The 16,664-nt window shown below is 39.5% G+C and overlaps 1 long non-coding RNA gene across 1 annotated transcript in view; it reads left to right on the top strand.

The window, feature by feature from the left end:
* Positions 1 to 793: 793 nt before the first annotated feature.
* The window catches only part of LOC112533412, a 55,453-nt gene continuing 39,582 nt past the window's right edge, over positions 794 to 16,664 (top strand). The window contains exon 1 of the long non-coding RNA XR_005839626.2: positions 794 to 855. This is a non-coding gene — a long non-coding RNA (uncharacterized LOC112533412). The remainder of the gene's footprint in view (positions 856 to 16,664) is intronic.

Below are 16,664 nucleotides of genomic sequence, written 5' to 3'. Positions count from 1 at the left end.
GCTTCATAGCAAGAAAAGAGAAAGCAGCTTCACAAAGTAGACATAAGGGGAAAATAGAGATAGATGTCAACATACAACCTTGTGCTTTCAATCTGGATTTCTAGTTGTTGACCAGACGTATCTTCTCTTCATCTCTTCCTTGAAGGGACTTGCTCAGTAACCTCACATCTCAGTTGCAGTTATTTTTCCAGAATTCAGGGTTGGACTTGAAATTCCATTTCTCCACTGAGGTTGGATTTTTTGAAGAACTGAAAAACTGTTGGTCCTCAAGCGAGTGAAGCTGGGGCTAATGATTGGCCATGAGTTCTGTTGTGTTGCACCTTGTTTCAACTCTTGCTTCTGCCTTAAACTTTGAAATCTGTCTACCTTGCTATAAATCTGTTCACAGAGGACCAAATTAGAAACTGTTTTCCTACATTAAAATGATAATAATAATGTCTGAGGTTTAAATGAATAATGCAGGTCCTTAATCGGACAATGAGATCCCGGTGAATGTGGATAAACACAGACTGGATTTTCAAAGGAGCTCAGAATTCCACATTCACACTATGCCATTCCAGTATTTCAAATATCACTAACCTTTTTGCACATGTGAGATTCTACTCTTATTCAGGAAATGTTTGAGTATGGGAATTGTTAAGTCACAGCCTGAACCAATGATTGATCACCTAGTGAAGGGACACAATCAGCCCTGGTAGCACAGGTGAAAGCAATTCACCTACATGACCAGAAGGGGTGGAACCTGGTTCCACCCTCCCTAAGCCTCATTTAAGGACTGACTGGGAGAAGGGAAGGGTCTTTACATGTAGATCCCTCGTCTTGGAGTATTTGGTGAACTTGTGATTTTTGGGATGGGTAAGTAAAACTTTCTTTCTTTTCTTTTTTTTTAAACTACTCTGTGGTTATCATGATTTTTTTGGGTGACTTAGAACTGGTTATCTGTATCTGCATTTGTATTTATCTACAGTTTGGAGTATTGTTTTGTGTTTTTTCAAAGTATGGGATTTCTAACTTTGGCTTATCTAAGAGTTTGTAACGTGCCCCAGAAATTGCAACCCCAGAAGCAGAAGGAGCACTTTTAGCTGTGTTTTGCCAATGTTACTTTAGGATCACTAATTTAACTGTGGATGGGACGGTCTCTCGGTGTTTTAAGAGTAGATGAAATTAGTTCAGTTTTTAGGCTAAGTGTAATTTCAGAGAGCTTATCTTCTGAGGAGTTCTTTAGTGTAGAATGGGGGAATTTCTGCTGGACTTTCTAGTTTTTTCTGCAGTCAGTAGGAAGCAACTTGGTATCTCTGAACAGAACAGTGGAAAGAGTTGCCTAAATAAGAGATGAGTGTTGATCTTATTCCAGTTACACAGATTTAGTGGCTTTTGAGGTGAGTAGGTATATGGCTCTAACCTTCTACATACAGCTCACCGTTACTACTGCTGGGAATCCTACAGCTTTCTCTGCTGACTTCATTACATAAAAGAAGGACTGGAAGGGTTGTCAGGTAGGTAATACAAACCCATTTTCCTGTTCCAAAGAAGAAACAGTTCTCCCTGAGTGTTGATGCTGCATGTTACTCCAGTCAGTATTTAAATCTCTAAAAAAGTGATTTTTACAAACATCCTAGCTACCCTATGCCAGCAGTTTTACTTGTAGTCATTAAATAATTAGTACCCTGGCTTTAATTTGAATGAGTCAGGCTTTCTTTTGTCCAGTGGTTCTTTCTGTGCTTGTGATATATTGGATAATCATTTACTACTTGATATCTTCTTCTGAATATATTTTATGTGTTGTAACCAAGCCACTTCTGGGTAACCTGAATAGATTTTGATAAGCTAAACAGTCTTTTTGCTGATGCTGAGCCTACAAATTAGATTGGATGTATAATGGTATCGTTTGGATCAACCCGCAAGAAAGAAAATACAACTTTTTATCAAAGATGGAGTCAGATGTGGATTTGTATATCCAGTGCTTGGTGTATCAGCAGACATTCAAGGGGTACAACATCTTCTAGACTTTTATATAACCGCCTTTAATTACAGAATGAACTATAATAATAAAAACCCTTTACCTCCTGTGTTTTGAGTTGAGGTTTGTTAAAGAATTGCTTTTATTTGACCCTGATGACATGTCCTGCCCGGCTCAGCTGAGAGGTTATTTTGTGGTGTATAAACTGTTTTGATTCCTAAATATGTTGTTTAAGACTGTCTGATTTCTGTGTGTCTGTATGGCAAAGGCCACGTTCCAAGCACACTAGAAAGGCGGTTTGTCCACAGCATCATTTCTGAACCACTACACAAATCAAATGGTGTCTTAAGACTATCCATCTGAGATGTCTGAAATCTGTTTTAGCGAACTTGTTGCATTGCATTGCGTTTCTGTCTACTGAGGTAACCTCTTGTGGAGCATACGTAACGGCTCATGAAAGCTGTGTATATGGCACAAATACCTTGTGCTTTCCTTAGAACGAAAATATGTTTTAAAAAATGTTATTTCAGGATCCTTTAATGCATTTGTGTTTGGAGAGAGGAAGGGGAGGATTATATGTCTTATTTCAAAGTTAGATTTTCATTTTACGTTTTGCATAACTGTCAGATGACTATTGTGAGATATTGAACTAATTTCAGATGTTTGCAATGCAGAGACCCACCCTGAATACTTTCAGTCTAAGATGAAGGAAATTACTTTCATGGAGTAATGCATTTCAATAGTTTTAAACAATTGTGGTTGATAATGACACTGCTGCTGATTGCTGCATTTGGTGGTCAGCTTCTGCCTCGAGATAACGCTGAGAAAGTAAGCTTCAATTATAACTCCAATCTGCAACCCTCTTCAAATAATTGAGATATTTCCCTTGACTTGAGTGGACTTTACTTTGCAGAAAAGCTCTGTGCTAATCATCTCAGAGCTGTCAGTGCTGAGCTCTGCAGAGGGAGGATGAGGAATTTTAGTTTTTTTTTCCCTTGCAGTTCCTGTAAAAAACATTGCCTTGACAGGTCACAGCATGGGGTGTAGTCCCAAAACACAGGTCACAATAGGCTCCAAACTACTGAGGACTTCGGAGACAGATGTTTAATTACTCCCAGTCATATAGCATCTCGCTCATTCTTCAGATGGCCATTTGTGTAATGGCACTTCATCCTAGTGGTGATGATAATATTATTGCAAGAAATGAATTAGAGGAAATGGCTGTAGAGGTTGTTAAATTTTCCATGCAAGAGGAAAGAAAGATGACTTACTTGGCCAAGTTAGAATCCCTGAGCACTTCAGGGGGATGGCAACAGAATGTATAAAAAGAAATATGCCTGGGTGAATTCCCAAGTAGATCACCAGGTAGACTCCTTGGCTGGGGGCATAAGATCAGCAGTAAACTGCCCCGTTCCAGTTCTTTTTGCCACTCTTAATACATAGACTTATCATAGGCTCTAATACTATGCATCATTTTTCAGATTTCCAGTAATGGAAAAAAATCTGTTTCATATATTTGATGGGGTGTGTGTAACTTCAGCTAAACACTGGGAAAGTGCAGGAAATCAATAGGGCTCTGTTTTGCATAAAATTAAGAGGGTGGAATTTAAGTGACTGCCTTCTGTACACAATTTAATTATTGGACGCATGACCCCCTTTGAAACTGAGCCCAGGAAATGCAATTCTCTGTGAATGAACGTGCATTCGATTACAGGGTAATGCTCTGAAAAGGACTCCAATAAAATCAACCCTCGCCCTAATTTCTGGTTTCTTAGAGTAGTTCCTGTAAGTGAGGAGCACTGGAAATCATCTTCCAGTAAACTTTGGATTGAATATTGAATGCAGTACCCTCAGGATATTCTCATTCTGTACCCTCCCATTGCAGTCATTCAAAGGAACTGCTGGTTTTGCTTTACTTTGCAGAGATCTTGTGCTCATTTTAGGAATAAAGAAATAATAAAAGAAGGAAATGTACCTGTGTGGTCAGGAGAAAATTAACTGAAACACAGTTTCTGTTTATTTCCATTCATCCATTAGAGAAAGGAATGCTCAGTTTCAAGTAAATTTCCAGATTCAAACATTGAATTGTGATTTAGTTGACATAATCCATTCTTTGTATCTTCTTTCTTTTAAGAATTAGTAACGTTGTGTTCTCACTTTTTCCCCTGTATCTACTTTTGAATACTGAACTTGTCACTGTATACAACTGATGTGCATGCATTTGAGTTATCCATGAAATCAAAAAGTCATTGAAGTAAAGAAATGGAAAATTCCATTGTTGATCTTTATTGCAGTGAAGCTGCACACTTGTTGGGTTGCTTTTAAATATTCCCATTAGAGGTGATGGAGGCTCTGCCTCTCCTCAGCCTTTAAATCTATTAGCGCAGCCCCCAGTACTGCAACACCTATTAATCTTTATGGCATAATGTGGGAAGTAAAATGATATTTGGTAATAACTGATATCCTAACTTAAAATCACAGCAACAATAGTGTGCTGTGCTCACTTGAGAACCTAAAAGCACCTAAGTCACATATTCTAGGTGATGATATTAGAGGCTTTGGCCACTAAAAGCCTTTGTTCAAGTGAAAGATGTAGATGATGCCCATATGATCCAGTAAAATCACAGAATGTCTCCTTTTAGTGGTATGATTAAAGCTCCAAATGTTCCAGAGATCTGCAAATGAAGAACAACAAAAACAACTGACTACTCATTTTAGCTGAATTGTTGAATTCCCTTGGCTGTGCAGAAGCAGAATACAAATTTCTGAAATACTGTTCCTCTTCAATTATGTTGTTGGTTTTTTTTTTCTTTCAAATAGAAGAGGCATATGGCAACTTTTAGAATACATGCTTTGGAGCCTTTTAGCTCAAGCCTGGACAAAACTACATTTTCTCTGAAGGAGTGAAATTATGAGTTAGGTGAAAGACTTTGGATCAATACAAGATGAATGCTTAGTTTGGGCTTTCTTTTGCTGTGTGTTTTTTTTTCTCTAACAGGAATAAATCAGAGCTCAGTATGACTGACTGGTACATGAGAATAAATAAGCCCAGAATTCAAGGGACCGTCTTCTGTTTCTTGCTGTGATTTTTTTTTTTCTCCTTTAAAAAACCCAACCCTCAGCCTCTGTGTCCTTGGGTTTCTCATTTGCCAACTGTCAGTAGCAGTTTCCAGGTGTGTTGAGGATGTATACATAGTGGATTGCAGCACGTTTAGCTGTTACAGAAGCTAGAGGTAAGGAATGTTACTGGCATCCTATCACTTCAGTGATATGCTCTTGCACACTTGCTCATTAGCACATCCTTCGCTAATTGCCTTGCACTCTTCTGTGCTTTACTACCCCTCTAATTTTACTTCCTCTCTGTGAGAGAAGCAGGTATGCTGTGATGAAATGTTGTTTTTCACATGAGGCTCTAGCTAATACAGCCATTTCTAAAACTTTATCTACCCAGCAGAGGCAGGAGTGCTTTCCAGTGAGCCTTCAAACAGCATCATAAACTGTTTGTTTCTCACAACAACATACATACCTTCTGCCTTTTGAAAGTTTTGCTATGGATTTTCTATGTTAGCATTTCCAGATCCCCTACTTGAAGGGAGAGAATGGTTTGCTGTAGCAAACTTTCCAATTTTCCTGCAGTTGCTGGAGATTCCTTTGAGACAACAAGAAATCATCGTTATCCTTCATCCTCTCTTCTCCTTCCTCAGTAAATAATAGGATGGTATGAACCCCTGATTTTCTTCCTGATATTCACTGGGCTCATTAAGGTTACCAGCAGTCTTTGAATATCTGATCCTATGATTTTCTTTTTTTTCCAAATTCCTTTACCCCAAATCATTAAAACACATGAACAAGTTGAGGGTTTTTTTGACATAAAAAATATAGATATTAAACTATTCAAAACAATAAGTGTGTAAGCAGTATTGGGAACTGTCAAGCTTCAGGCAGACACCTTCATAACTCTGAGGGCTCACTGGAAGACTGGAGGAAGGAGCTCTGTTTGTTACTGACACTTTGCATTCTCTTCTGTTTCTTGTTGCTAACAGAAATGTGATTCTGGATTAGAGCCCAGCACTGTGATGAGATGGTAATTCCTTCATGCTTTTGATTCAGGAGTGAAAATGATAATCAAAGGTAATATGCAGAGAAAATAGGGGCTAAAGCTTTTATGGTTTAGTGTAAGAGCACTTAATGTCAGAAAGTAACTCTTCCTTATTGGGAATTATGAACAAACCTGTACTACTCATCTGCATTTCATACTATATCAGCAATGATGTTTATTTAGGTAGAACACACAAAGCCATGTAATCTTGCACCTGGTTCCAGAGAAAGTAAACTGTTTTCTTTTGCAAAGCCTCCAGCTGCTGCAAGAAGGTTTTAACACAGGGGCCTCATCCTATAGTTCAGATCAGACCATGCAGAGCAATCGTGCAAGGTCTGCTGCTGGCCCTCCTCACTCCTCTGCTTGGAAGCTGGGAGTCTACTCTGTTTCCTTTTCTCTGGCTTTTACTTCCCTTTATTTATTTATTTATTTTTGAGGGAGGAAAGCAGTTGTGTTTACCTGCATTTCACCCGTATGACAACCATGTTTCCTATGGCTTGCTGAGAGGGGTAGAGCTGTTCATTACCTGCTCTGCAGTCTGCTTACATCAGAACGTCAGTCTCTGTTGGCTTGACACTTTTAAATTGCACTACATATGAATTTTGGACGTTTACTCCTTATGGGAAGCTATGATTAGGGAGAGCGTTTTGGAATGTAAGATGCATCAGAAAAATATTGTTGTTCTGGAGGCACAAGAGAAATGTTCTGTTTCCAAACCTGGTGTGATATAGGATGACAGTATAATAAAAGCCCTTCTTTGTATGGTTTCATTGTAAGCTCTCAGAAAACACATTTCATTTCCCAAACCTTTCAAAAGCTTTGCAAACACCCGCCACTGGAGAATAGTGGCCAGTTCAGCCCTGCTGCTGTTATCCCAGCCTGGAAGGGTTCGTAGCAGATGAGCAGAAATCATCACTATCCATCTCCCCTCCACTGGAGAGCAGCTTTGCTCAGTTAACTGTTCTTTTGTACAGCTGCCTCAGAGGACGCTTAAACTGTGAGGTTTGTATCCAGCTGTGGCAGGGTAACAAACAAAGAAATAAAGATAAAAAACAATGTATCTGAAGGAAATGACTTATGAAAGGACTCTTCCAACTTTGCATTCACTGACAGTAACATTTCACAACATTCCCTGGGTTCTATGGTTGTACGTGTCTTGTAATTGTAGGAAGCCTTGAATTGTGTTTGCTGAAAGGTCTCTTACGATGACTATTGTACCTCATCATCCCTTGGCTGTAGAGCTACTGTGGAGGTAGCAGCTTCTACAACAAATGCTCTGGGCTTTTAGGAATGGCTCATTCAGCAAATACTTGCAAAAAATAAAATGCACTATGCAGAGTTACTTGCTGTGTACAGCTAAAGCCAGTGGATTAGTGACTTTATCCCTTTTCAGCAAATATCTCCTCGGGGAAGAAATCAGGTTCAATTCAGTCTAGGCTCCAAGATGTATTCCTGAATTGCATAGCCCATAAGGATGACATGAAATGATTAAATTATCTGCTGTGAGAATAGTAGATCCTGATATTTGTGGTGGTTTTGCTTGTGTTAGGTTTCTTTTTAGAAGTGTGCACTGGGAAATGAGTGCATTTCTGGCTGTTGAGAGGTCTGCAAGTTTTAGCCATGATTTTGCCAAATAATTTAAAACAGTATATTGTTGGGAAGTAAGCTGTTGGTAGCTGCTAAATGTTTAGCATCAGAATACTACTAAAGAAGAGAGATGGAAAATGCACTGTTCTGAATATGAAGCTGAAAGTCTTTGTTTGCTTTCTAATCTCAGTAAAATGAGAGAAAAAAGATCTACCATGAATTACCACAGTGACACAGACTTTTTTTTTCCCCTCAAAATGCAAAGTGCACATTCATCTTCTGTTTACTGCAGTTTTAGATTGTATATTCAGCAGCCTATGATTAACATGTAACTGCCATGTCTCTGGTTAACAAAGAGGCAAGGAGAGTTTTTTTTTACATCAAATGCTTGGTTAGATACTGAGGACCAGCCTCAAATTCATTTAGGTCTGCAAATTAGAAAGGCTTTCTTTGCTGAAGGGTGACAAATTGGAGTCCCTAGCTTTGTTCTGCATCACCCTGGCCTGTGAGACAGGATTTCTAAATTTGGTTTTGGTAGGTCAGAGGCTGTACGGAGGTAAGGGCAGGAGATAGATGGAGACAGTAGGAGTAAATGCAGGTGGTGGGTGTGAGGCCCCATGGTTAACTTGCTTGAGCTAATTGATTTCTTAAGGTATGGTTAAGCTTGTGGAAAGAATGCACTTCGAATGGTGATTTAAGATATGGCCTTGGAGCAGATGAAGTAATGGAGAGAATGAGAAGTAAAACGGAGAGGAGGAGGTGGTACATCACACTGACATTAGTTCAGACTCTCTCCCCAGGAGGGAGGGTGTGTGAACATAGGCCAATAATCCACGTGTCTAGGTTGTACATCTCCATGAATACACATGAAAATAGTCTGGTGTAGCCTTTAGTTTGAGCGATTAGTTCTTAATTCCTCTGTAGAGGTTGACATGTTCAGTTCTAGGGACTGACTGCTCAGTCACATTTGCCAAGCAAAATGCCAGCTTCATGTTGCTGCCATCTGAGAGAAGACAGACACAGAGCTGGGAGGATTTTTTTTCTTCTCCTTTTCTCAATTTTCCTCCAAGAGTTTTTTTTTTAAATAGGAATGAAAATATTGCTTAAAATATTTAATGCTCACTTTGTCACATTGAAGCCTTCCTTTTAAAGTGTGTGTCAAAAGATGCTTCTGTGAGGCATTTGTAACTCTATCATCAAAATGAAATTTTGCTGACAAATTGATTGCTGCATGTCTGTGAAGTGTAATAGTTGAGTTTTTGCTTCTTTCCCTGGGATGTTCCTTTCTCTGTAGAACAGTCAGTAGCTGTTCTCAGCAGGACCACGTATTTGTCTCTTTGCTTCAAAATATGCCCCCTCAATCTCTGCTCAGTCTTTCTACAGTTGGAGTTAATAAGAGGGAAAAAGGTTTTTGCTTTTTTTCCCCCCCCCCTCTGAAAGAGTTTCAGGCTATCAGACAGCTATTGATTGGAGCAGCTCTTTCAGTTTCTTATCCCAGATGTGCAGTAATTCCCTGTGGGCTTAACCCCAGTTCCAAATTGCCATATGGCAATAGAAATCAGCAGCATTTTCTCAGATGAACTCCTAATCCACTCCCCCCACCTTGATCATTATTGATTTAAGAGTGTGATATTTCACTGTCATCTCAAATGGAGATGATTAAGTCTCTCAATCTTCAGTGCAAAGGAACTGATATGAACTGCTCTGACAGGACACTGTCTTTCCTCTTCATCTTTCCTGCATTTCAAAAGATGCCTGAAATGAGCTGATAAATGGGATTTTAGATGCTGGGAGAAGCCAGTCAGCAAAGTCTGTCATGCCAGATTCCCTGAATCTTAGAGGTTGCAAAGATGCTGACTCCTGGCAAAGTTTTACAGACCTTGGGTGACTAAGCAAGCTTCATTAACTCCGACTTGACTAATTGCTTAAGAAAAACAAATAGCAACAGAAAAACTCAGAGCCAACAAGCTAAATGCTGTGAATAAGATACAGTGAAAATTACTTGAAAGCCTGTTTTGAGGCGTGCATGTGACCCTTCGCTGTTCTCATTTTTCTTGCTACTGTGTATTTCTCAGTACTTAAGGCTGCTGTATGAGCCGTGATTCCTCCCACTATTCCTTTGCTATCCACTGACTGCATCCTCTTTCACCTCTCTCTTGTAGTATTTAGCTAACTACAGTGCAAAAGGAGGATCTCATATGCCTTTTGAGCAGCATCTTATTGGAGTAAGCAAATAATCTGAAGGTTTAAAGTCAGGCAGTGAGAATAATTTAGCTGCAGTCTGACTGTTCCATTGACTGCCAGTCCTCAAACACTGGCATAAGTCATCCATGTGGTTTTTTTCCCCTCACTTCTCATTTTTACCATCCTAACTTTGCTTCTGGCCTGTACTCTCAGCCCAGAAGATGTGAATCTAGTTTTGATTCAGCCACTGACTCAACCAAATGCATTACTCATCTCACCATTCTCTTCTCAACATGTTTTTTGTCTTGGAAATTTAGTTTATAGGCTTAGTGGGGTTGGGGATGTGTTACCACTCATAGCTTTCATGCAGTCCTTTGCTGAGGCCCTCAGTCTGCCTTCAAAGTACTGCAATAATACGCATCAGAGGAAAAAACAAACAAACATGGATTACTTGGGATATTCTGTGATTCTAAGTTGGATGGGACCCATAAGGATTGAGTCCAACTCCTGGCTCCTCACAGGACTGCGAGTGATGCTCAGTGAATGAGAATCAACACATTCACTGGAGTTGCATTTAGCACATAAGCAAATGTTGCAAAACAGGAAAACACTGAAAAAGAAAGACTCCTGTTTTTCTATATTCATCTGGTAATTTATTCACAATGAGTAATTTGACATTGTCTAACACACCAGCTTGACTGTCAGGAGTGCTCAGATGGTTTTGTAATGAACTCGTTGGAAAGGTGCTTTATTTAAAGAAAGGCAATTCTTCATGGGCAAGCTTCATTTCACAATGGGAAGATAAACATGGCACTTAACGTTATTACTGTGCTATTATTCCTGTACTCTGGGGCAGCAGAAGGTATCCCTTTCGGTCTTCAGCTTTGTGACCAATTGCCTGCTTTCTTTTTTCTTCGCATGGGGAAAGATTCCAGCCGAGGAACTGCTGACTGTTGGCTTTACAGTGTCCTAATAACCTTACAGAAATGCTCTGGTTTTGTACTCACCTTAATAGGCTGCAAGGAGGAGCACTTCTGTCAATATTTGCCCGGTTCTGTTAGTTGCACAAATTTAGCTGTGAATATCTTTGACCAAGCCTTTCACACAGGAGTAAAGGTGAAGTTATTGGAGTGATGTGTGTGGCTTGGGGCCCTGGCAGAGGTGGTCTGATAGTCTCTGAGCCAAGAAGGAAAATAAGAAAGGGGGGAAAAAAATGATTTCACTGTTGGTGTGTCAGGGCACAGCTGTTTGTTTTGCCCTTACCTCAGTTTTCTATTAAATTTCTTACAGCAGCAAGAGGCTGTTACTTTGAAGTGAAAGTAGTGAACATATTCCTTTTTTGTACCTTTATTCATCATGACTAAGTTGGCTGTGCAAGCTGACTTGCAGGAGAAAATTCTGACATCTATAACATCCTGGTGTGACTTAGGCATATATAACAGTTATTGGAGATGAGCTTTTCTAATAGCAGTTTCTAGGCTCGTTGTGGAGGCCTCAGATACCTTGTGGTGATGGCTATAACTAGTGGATATTTTGACTCCTTCTGGTGTGGATGATTTTGAGGTGGCTGTGTAGCCACCTCTGTGTTCCCACTGTATCGCCCCGTCCTATGGAATATCACACATCCTTCAGGCTGTGTTGGTGCAGTGCTGGGCTTAATCACTAACACCCACCCTAAATGCTTCCATGTCCCTTCTTGCTGAATTCTTGAAGTACAGTAGTGCTAAGCCCTCTGGATTTCATTTAGAAAAACAAGCTAAATTCCTGTACAGACAAAGCATCTTTTTCTGAGCACTGTAGATGTCTGTCAATCCACTTCCAGAGTATTGCACTTCCAAAACTGTAAGTTATCCTTTGAGATGAAGTTTGGTAATTTGATTTCAGTGGGAATTAAGCCTCTAAGTATGTATTTAAGAACAGCAAATTGTTCTTTAAGCAGGAGATATCAATAGTCAAATTATTGTTTTTTTGTTTTAAGCTGGGAAATGGGGTTGTTGATTTGCTAGTTCAAGACATAATTTCCTTTGAAACATCCCCACAGGCTTTTGTGAGACAACAGACACAAATCACTTGGTATATGTTGGCAATTCCCTTATTTTTGGAGGCTGTGCTTATGCTGTGGATTGCTCATATTTTCATTAAATGTATTATTTTTAATGCTCACCCCAAATCATTTTCATGGCTCTGAATGGTCTTTTTCAGTCTTTGTGCTGTCAACATCCAAAAAACAAGCTGTTGCTCTGCCTTGTTGTGGAGTAGTTAATGCTGTTGTGTGCCTGTCTGTCCGCATGCTTTTATGTTTTGCTCCTCACAGTGAAGCCCAACGGCTGCCAAGGCGATGGAGGAGGGAGAACAGTTCCATTTGACACCTACATGTTGAACCATTTGTTCAAAGCTACAACTCCTTTAATTGTGCATGCTGCATCTTAATAGAGAGCCTTGTTGAAGTTAATTATTTCTGTTGGCATACCTCAGCACTCAAGATGTTCCAGAGTGAATCATGTTGGTCCCTCTCCTAGACTTCATGTAATTTATTAAAAGTTACACTCATCTGAAGGTGAAACGTTGGCAATAACCCTTAATTTAAATCATGTAAGGATTTTGTTTTATATGCTACATAGCAATAAAAACTATACTTGGTGGGGAGGGAGGGAGAAGGAAGTAACTTGTCATTGCCATAGGAAGCCTGTTGTGTGGGAACAGGGGGAAATTATTGTGCTGGGGTGAGAATCTGTGCTGTTGCTTGTGGCCACTTAGGCTGCCTCAAAAAGCTGGAAAACTCAGAATTACCTAAATGTGCCTAAAATTCACAAAGAGCTCTGGGAAAACTCCACCAAACCCAGGCTTCTGAGCAGCACAGCAGCAAGTGAAAATTGTTAGGAGAATCTAAGGCAGTTCATATTGGAAAGAAGAATTTATTAAGCAGAGGAAACAGCGTGCAGTTCTACAGGCTAGTGGTGTAGTTAAGATGTAGATTTTTATTTCTTCCTATTATTCACAGAAACCTGAAAATGGTCTGGAGGAGGATGGGTGGGAAAAGCAAGGAAAAAAATCAGTGAAATGGTTCTAAAGTTTATTTTACCATGACAGTAGCAATACATTCTGTCTGCTTGTAACTTCAGAAAGTGAACAGCCTGATCTGAAACTTCATGCAAAAGATAAACTGTAGCGGAGAATTTCTCCCCATGGTTGTCTGACAACAGAAAAATGAAGTTTCATCAGGAGAAATGTCTGTCAGCCTTATCTTTACATGACGTTGCTAACTTCGTCAATTGTAAGGATGCTTATTGAGTTTAATTCCACAATAATAATAAACAAATAAAAAGTACGAGGTGTCACATGAGGGATTATGCCACAACTACAGAAAAGAGCAAAGAAGTGCTGTACTATACAAAAATTATTTGCCACTTCTTCCTTAGCAGGGTCCCAGCTGGCTGGAAGAAAGTTGTGCTCCTCTTGACAAGACAGTCCAAAGTGACAGTGTTACTGTGGATGCTATCTTCCAAATAAAAACAATTATTAGTGAAAAGAAACGATGAGAAGTTTAAGTGCCAGAAAGGGAAGAGACTTGATTCCGTTTTGCTTTCTTGTTCCCGTAAGACGCATCAAGTGACATTCACGGCATAACATACGCTCCTAATAAGAGCAATAATAGCAGCAATACATCTTATTGCGTGCGGCACCTATAAACAGATGGCGTTCTCAGAGCTTCACAGTGACATAAAACGACTTTAAAGGCTGTAGTTCCTGCAAGATAAAAACAAGGGACAATTAAAGCTAATCCAATACAGAAATAAAATCAGTGTGCCACGAAGAAAATCTTTTAGAAAAAAAAAAAAATAAAGTCAGTAATAATGAAATATGAATCTATTTATTTTCATAGCTCTTCACAGATTTACCACTCAAATCAGAGGTAATCATATAAAAATACGTATGTCAGCTCTAATCCTGTTTTCTATTTAAGCGTGTAAACAAATGGAAGGGAGCTCTGACTGCAGTGATGTATGTGTCGGGGAGATGAATGTTAATTTCAGCATGATGCAGTTTAAAGCTCAGGCTCCCTTAATTTCCATAGCAGTAGTTCTGTATCTGGTGCTGTGAGGGAAGGAGAGGGATGGGAGCAGATTTCCTGCTTTCTCCTTTTGGTTGAAGATGAGGAATTTCTGCCAGCTGCTGCCAGGTCAGGAGCTGGGACTGCCCAAAAGCCACCAACACCCACTGGTCCCCAATAGGCAAAATGGCCCCCAAATCATGCTAGTTGCCAAATAACTAGCAGCTTCCCCACTTGTGAGGTTTCTCTCATGGAGAAGCCACACCCCCTGGCCCCTTGCTGACTTCAGGTGCTGTGTTTAGATGTGCTGGTCTAAAAACAAGAAAACCGAAGATTTTACTTTTTTACACCCAAAGTGGGGCAGGGTAATCACTGTTAGAGCATTGTGAGGCTGAACAATTAGTCTGATGGCATTAATAAGAAGCACAAAGCTCTTAGTTCTTATAGCTTTCAGGCAAATAATTATCTTCCTTGTGCTGGAAGTTGATGATAACTGCAGGCATGCTTTAGAATTACTTTTCTTTCTTTTTTAAAGAAAAGACTTTTTCTAAAGGATTTTATTCACACAGGCCATAGACGAGCTTTCTCAGATTAACTATTTTAAGATGATTTGTTTGCAATGAGTGCAAATACTCATTGTTCATCTTTAATTGTATTTTAAGAGTATCACATTAGTAATGAACTCTGACATCTTGTCTAGATCTTTCTACTAATCCTCAGACTTTCATTAAAAAAATAAGACAAGCTTGGCTTTCAAATCAGAGCTCATATTATGCTTGTAAATTAGCACTACAGGAATATGAGCTTGAGAAATCAAGATCTGCAAAGTATTTATTTGTGGAAGTCTGCCTACTTTTAAAAATGAAACAACAAAACAAGTTCCAACCCTCTGGGCATTGTTTTTGTCCCTGTGGGTTAGTATCTATGTGTTTTCCCCCAGCTTTCTCAGCTGAATTTGTGCAGGCTTCCAAAGCAAGGAACAGTGAATATGCTCTGGATGCAGGTGCAGTGTGCTTCCTCTGTGATGCTCACGGACTGGGCATGGCTGATCCATGGTCTTGGGGAGCATAGAAGGGGAGATAGAAGAAAAAATCATTATGAGAGCTTATGTTTTCTCATTTTCTAACTTCTTAATTACTGGGAACTTTTGCAGTTACTCTCCATCCTCTTGTGTCCCAAAAATTCCGATGCCAAATTGTTCTATTCCTGATTGAAAGTCAGGGCTTAAGATACCTTTGGCCCACTACCCCTTTGTTTTCCACATGACGTAATGGCACAGTGTCTCCCTGTCCCATCACACTGTCAAAATACATCTTCAGGTAGTATATCTGAACCTGGGAAGTATCAGTAGTTCTTCTTTTGCTTTTCTTCGCAGTGGAAATTACAAGTTCTTAACTATTGCATGGTAATAAAAATATGCAGGTTATCAGTGTACATTGTAGGTCTCCAAAACCAACTGATCTCATGTCCTAGTATGTATGAGTGACCTGTCAGTGAATATCAATAGTGCCTCTGGGAAGCTGTGAGCTTTAGTAGGTTGAGGATACAATAAAGTAGGTATAAACCAAGTTGAGTTTGTTATTAGCAACATGGTAGGAGCAGAACACAGCATAGGCGCAATAGCACTGCTAATCCTGACTTTGGGACCCACTTTCCATGCTCTGTTTGCTCTCAGTAATTTCCTGGATTTTCCACTCTAAGAGCTGCACGTACTGTCCACGTAACAGAACAGATGTACTTTTCTGCTCTAGCTGCCGTGCTGTATTTGAAATGCCTTAGCTATTGCATTTAAACTTAATGAGATGGGTACTGTTGCATCTACCCGATGTCAATTGATTGCAGAAAGAACGTTCAGTCGAAGTTTAATTAGCATGTAACTGATAAGTCCAATTACTCTACAATGATTTGGAAATTACACGAGCTACATATTTTGTGGTTGTGGTCTTATGTAAAACACAAAAGTTGTGAAGAAATTTTAGCTATTTAATGAACATGGAAAAAAAGCTATTCTGAATTTAATCAGATATCAATTAGTTGGAAAAAGGAAATCTTAAATTAACATGTATTAAGTGTTAATTGGCAGCAGCCTTCCCATTGAGTGAACTGTAGTGTGGATGCCAATTTCCACCACGGTGTGTAATGTGGCACAGAATGAGCAATCTATACAATGCCCCTATTGTGCTGAAATTTTGTAAGAAATTCAATTATTCCCTTATGTTGGGGGTGGATCTGATACATAATTAATTCTGGCTTGTTTTAAGGGATGCCTACATAATTAGCTATGCATGGAATGTATTATCTCAGGCATATTTTAAAAACTTTATTAGTTACCATTTGAAACTAGACCTTGCTCTGTAATTAACAGATAACATATTGCAGTATTAAATTTGAGATGTTGCCATTTTGGCAGCACTTAAAGTGATGTTATTCAATCTGGTTGCCATGGAGCACACTTCTTTAATTTATGATCATATTTTCTTATTAATGGAAGAATGTCCTGGGGACTGTACCCCTGGTGCTGCTCCAGAAATACTGCTTTATAGAATCATAGGATCATTAAGGTTGGAAAAGACCACTGAGATCATGAAGTCCAACCCCAACACATCCCCACCATGTCCCCAAGTGACAAATTTCCACACTTCTTGGATGCCTCCAGGGATGGTGACCCCATCACTTCCCTGTTCAGCCTGTATCAATGCATCATTGCTCTTTGGGAGGTTTTCCTAATATCCAACCCGAATCTCCTCTGGTGCATCTTGAGGCTGTTTCCTCTTTGCCTATTG

This window comes from Gallus gallus, chromosome 13 (genome assembly GCF_016699485.2).
Source record: "Gallus gallus isolate bGalGal1 chromosome 13, bGalGal1.mat.broiler.GRCg7b, whole genome shotgun sequence".
In the NCBI taxonomy this organism is placed as follows: Eukaryota; Metazoa; Chordata; class Aves; order Galliformes; family Phasianidae; genus Gallus; species Gallus gallus.
Note: the sequence above shows the minus strand (reverse complement) of the source record. Positions and strands in the feature narration are given on the sequence as shown.